Genomic DNA, 5,641 nt, shown 5'->3' with positions numbered 1-5,641 from the left:
GGTGGTGGCTGCCACATGAGTGCGGGTGCTGTGGAAATCACAGCGCTGCTACGTGAAGTATGTCTGTTTCTCTGTGCGTGGCTGCCCTCCCTCCCCTGCTCTGCCCGGTTCTCTCCTCCCTGACCCTTTGATCCACATAATCTTTCCTTGATGTCCATCCAGAGGGTTGTTCCTTTAATTGATGTGGATTGCTTCCCTAGAAGCTAATCTCCTCCAGATTTCTGAGGATCACAGACTGAGAGCTGCTCAACACCATGAGGGACCCTACTTGGGGACACCTTTCTGTGATGTCCAAGCTGATGAGAGAGGCACATGGAGCCGAGAGTCTGAAGGGTGCCCGAAGGGTAGACGCCCGCCATGACCCTCAAAGCACAAACACTCCATTAGCATGGATAGCAGTTGAGAATAAGGCTGCCCATCGCTGCCCACAGAAATGACAGTTTAATTTGTAGAATAGCATGGCTGACATGAATTCTCCATAAATATCTTAATTTTTTAAACCATAACTTTGATAGAAAAAATAAGCCACCTAAAAGTTTATATGTAAGAATTGATTATTCCATAAATACTGTCAACATGAAAGCTTTTGCTGATTGTTTCACAACATTTTCATTAGCATTTCCAAATTGTATCTAAACTGTTTCAAATTACTAAAGTCGTTTTAGCTTTTTAGGGTTTCTAAGTTTGATTAATTCTTTTGAAAGATGCTGCCTGAAAGATAGGAAAATATAGCAATTAAAAGATAGACTACAATTTTAGAATTTTATATTATCATAAAATTGAATTCAGGGTTGACTTTTGGAATACCATGGTTAGGAAATCTATCAACATACTGCTACAGTGCACATATATTCAACATTAAATGCTATTGAGACCTGTATTTTCATTCATTTCTTTCTTTCTGTACATCTGTGTTTCATTTTGCTCTTGAGCACTGCCAGGAAAAGCCACATATTATAGACAATTTCTGTGCTGTCCCAATCCTTCTAATTCTGCTAGAGAAACAAAAATTTATTCCCTGTGCACTACATTCTCATAATTAGAATGAGAAAAGTTGAGTTATAAAAACTTTCATGGTCCTATGAATTCTTGGAGATGGTGGAACAAGGCTGTGCTGAGTGACGCGTCACCTCAATCCCGTTGTTGGGTGCTGGCCTCAGTGTCTCCAGCCCTGTCATTCAGCTTGGTCTCTTGCACTGCATTGCAGATCAGACTGAAAAAGCCCCAGAAGGCTTTCACTTCCTGTTTGCCACTGTTGAGCCTGGATATGAGCAGCGAGCATGTCCACTCCTTGGTCTTTTCATCTGTGGATTGAAGTAATCATCTGTGTGGTTGTTGCAAGAATTAAATCAGTTAATACATGTGAAGCACTTAGTGCAATATCTAGGGTAACATATGTGTAGGAAACATTTGCTTTTTCCTTCTCACGAATAAACATCTCTACCATCTTCTACTACTTCTCATATATTTTAGGAATTTCATGCCATCCCTATAATCCTCTCTAGTTACACATTAATTTTGCATCAGAGATTAACAACTAGTTTATTTAGCTTGGGGTCAGAGCATGGTGCATCGTTTTTTCAAACTTCTGGCAATGATTTCCAATACGTTATACAATAGAAGTAGCAACGCAGAAAATTTTCTGTGGGATCACCTGTGTTACCTGTTGCATGTTTTCCTTTTCCTACTTTTAATTTCCCCCCTTTCCCCCTGTCCTTTATCAAGAAAACAAATACCTCATTCTATGTGACAGGGAAGGAGCCCTATAAACATTTTGCCCTGAGAAATTAAATAAATATAATCACAGAAGAAACCTCTGTTGAATTACCTTAGATTTACTCACTGGCAATCCTAAACCTTTTTTTTTTGTAATATATTTGGTTGTTGCAGGGTCTCACTATGTAGCTTGAACTCTTGGTGATCCTCCTGATTTCAGCCTCCCCAGCACTGGGATTACAGGTGTGCACCACTATGCCTGGATTCTGGTGGGTTCAGCCCACTCTTGGGGCGGGGCTGGCATGGCATGTGGTGCCAGGGATTGAACTGCAGTCCCTGTGCTTGCCTAAGCAGGTGCTTCAGTCCTCTGAACTATCTCACCAGCCTGCCATGATTTCTTTTTTCCTCTCTCATTCTTTAAATCTGGGCAGGTGAGTTTTCTGATGTGCCTGCCTCATCATTTACTGCCTCCAGTGTCGTTATTTTGATTCCTAATAAACCCTAGTCATAACTACCTCATCCAGTTATACCAGTGTAGATGAGTGTGAGAAATGTTTATGAAAGGATCCTTGTTGTTCTAAAACTCCCAGGTGTCACCTGAGGATAAAGTTTGCGTAGGTGTGACCTTCATGGGGGAGCGGTTGGAGTGAAACACAACTCTTACATCTTTCTCATTTCTCAAGAGTATTACGCTGACGTTTGGATCTGCCCTAGCTCTTGGCGACCATTCTGAACTGAAGAGCATGTAAGTGGCAGAGCACACACTTCTGGGCACTCTGAGGGCTCCTTGGGGTGTCCAGTCAGTCACTTCTGATTGCAGAGTCATGTTTTGGGCCAGGCCTCGCTGCTGAGGAGAGCTGGCTTCCAAACTAGAGGCAGAGCTTTGGCTTGATGCCCCTGACCTGCAGGTAACCTGATCTCCAAGCAGTCTCGCCTGGAATAAGCCACTCCGCTGTCTCCACCACTGTCTGTGCTTCTCTAGACAACTTGACCTTGACCTTCCTCCACGACATGTCTAAGCATTCTTTATGCTTGTGTCATTTTCAGAAGCTACATGGTGGTTGTACGTGGATGATAGAGAATGGCTGGACCAGCGGTCGGAGAATTAGTCCCCTCGTTCTCTAGGGGCTTAACCTGCCACATCTGAGAAGTTCTTTCATTCTCTGTTCCTATTCTTCAGGAAGCCAGAGCAGTCCTGCCTCTCTTACAAAAGTGTAGTGGGGTGCAAAGTACTTGCATCACCTCAGAGGTCTTTGTAGTTTAGGGCAAACTTCTCTCCCTTACATCTATGACAAAGATACCGATTATCTCCTACCATTACATGAGTATTAAGTTTGTTTGTGCACATAAATTGCCATAGCTATGGGCCAGACATTAGCATGGTGATTTTCAGTAACGTTTCTCAGAGGCAAGAGGACATGGTGGATGGGATGCCTCTGAGAGTGGAATCCTTTTATATTTGTGCTGAGGTGGACCTAAAAGGAACTTAAAATTGTTTCCACATCCCTGCCATCACTTTTGTTGATGGTGTTCTCAGGATCCTTATGGAATTGGAGGAATTGTTGGAGGTGCTCCCTGCCAGTTAGGAAGTGTGTCCCTGGTGACCTCTGCTCCACCAAGTTACGCCAAAGGCTCTATAATTTGGTGGTGAGTTGCAGCTCTGAGCCTGAGTTACTGAGTGTTTCCTGGGTCATGTAAAGTTCCTTGGGTGCCGCAGGGTGCAGGAGAATCATGGGATGTAAAGAGAGGATGTGTCAATGATAAGGAAAAGTTCTATCTGAGCAGGGCCTGGTTTTGAATTCGCTGTCGCTTTTGGGGACTGTAATCTGTGTTCTCTTCCCCCAAATGGTGGTTTGTCACATGGGTTTGAACTGATTAAATCTAATAACCCATCTGAGGAACCCACAGGCTACCTGCCTGCTACGGATGTGTCACATAGAAGCTTCCTTCCCCTTTAGAAGACAATTTGATGTCAGCTCTCCTTCCTGAGCTCATAGAAGTGGATTTGCATGGATTTAATTTGTTTATGTCTTGTCTTTCTGAGCTGCCAGGTGGTTTTTGCTGCAGAGGGAAGATTTTTGTCTTTTAGCCAGCAGGTGGCAACCAAATTAAAGCTAAAAGTTCCCCTCATTATCCTAGGGGTGGATATGCTCCTTTTGCATATTAATCCTTGATTAAATGGCAGGTGAGTGAAAAACGCTTGATAATGAAGTGGCGTCACCCCACAAAGATGGCTTTAACTTCAGCTCCCTGATGGAGAAGGTTGGTTTTTCCGAGGCTGCTTTTGATTTCTGTACCTGCGCATCACTGTCGCCAGCCTTCTGAGAGGCGCGGCAGAGGATTCGCCCGGATTTATGCAGCACTGTGTGCAAAATATTGAACGTGCTCAGTGGCTCGGGCACTTTCTAAAGAGAAGTCATCAGTTGGTAAAATAGAGTGATTATAACATTGTTCATATTCAGTCTTGTTTGCTTGGGGCTTTGTTACCTTTTTTGTCTAGGTGTGCTCTGGACACGCACGTGTATTTGAAGAAAGCATACCCTTTTACCGAAATCTTCAAAAAGGTCTGAGCAGGGTAGAAGCCTTTGTAAACTCTGTTTTAGAGCCTCAACCCCCACCAGCCCCCGAGGTACTGGGGATGGAGCCCCCAACCTTCACACTGAACTGTATAACCAGGCTTTTATTTTCTATTTCGAAATACGGTTTTGCTAAGTCCATGGAATTGCCCAGGCTGAGCATGAACTTGCAATCCTCTTACCTCAGCTGGAGTTACAGGCATGCATGAGAATGCCTAGTTTGAGTTTTTTTTTTTTTTCTCCTGCAAAATGAGGATATTCTCTTCACTGTAGTGTAAGGGTTAAAGCAGATGTATGAATGGCACTGGTAGTGGGGCTCGGCAAACGGGGACCAATGTAAGAAGGGGGCCCCTTAGGTGACTTAGATACTACTGATTCCGGAGTCACCTCCAAGAGCAAGAGCGTCGGATGCCATCACGTGCAACCCTGCCCTGGTTTGCTGAGGAGACAGAGGCATAGCTTCCCAGAACACGGGTTCTGGAAGCCAGGATCCCTAGAACCAGCAGTCGTCACCCCAACACTGCTGGGAGACGCTGCCCCGTGGCTGGAGGGTGTGGGTGGTGGGGGCCCATTGGTGAGACTCCTGCCCTTCCCCAGAACTGTGGGCAGGCAGGAAGTCAGCGTGGCAGGCACAGTGATAATAACTGCACTCCGACGTGCCGTGACGGACCCACTGTCATGGGACATGTGCTGCTGCTGCTGTCCACTGAGATAAAGTCAATCCCAAACAGAAAAGAGGAACCCGTGCTCGTAGCTGACCCTTCTAGAACAAGTCCCCGCCGGGCCATCTCCACCCGCTGTTGGGTTGATACATGTTCATTGAGTCTGGGATGTGCTGGGATGGTCAGGAAGGGTTGGTCATTGCTACCACTGCCCACAGTCTGGGGAGAAGTGGCTGACACCCCCTTGCCAGTGCTGTCCTGTGGAGCCTTAGGGTTTTGCAGTTTCCTGTCAGAGGCCCTGAAGAAGGAAGAGGCAAGAGGAGCAAACTTGCCCCCCTTTTCGCTTGTTGCTTTCCATCCTTGGCTTTCCATGTGTCTCCTATTGTCTGCCGATGGCTGTCACTATCATACCTGCCTAAGGTGCCGAGTGCAAAGTGTGGGACACCACAGCCTTGCTGAGGTTCACACCATAAATACACTCAGTGACCCATCACTTGGAGAAAGGAGTATAGAACTTCCTTAGAATTACAGTTCAGAAAACCCAGGAGGTTGTCATTTTGTCATCACCTTTCAAATGGCCACAGTAGAGAGAGTCAGTGTCTCTGTCTCTGTCTTTATCTCTCTGTCTGTCTGCTGTGTCTCTCTCTCTGTCTGTCTATGTCTGTGTGTCTGTCTGTGTCTGTCTGT

The sequence above is a fragment of the Octodon degus genome, unplaced genomic scaffold (assembly GCF_000260255.1).
Source record: "Octodon degus isolate 3935 unplaced genomic scaffold, OctDeg1.0 scaffold00034, whole genome shotgun sequence".
NCBI classification, from domain to species: Eukaryota; Metazoa; Chordata; class Mammalia; order Rodentia; family Octodontidae; genus Octodon; species Octodon degus.
This window is presented reverse-complemented; position numbering follows the sequence as displayed.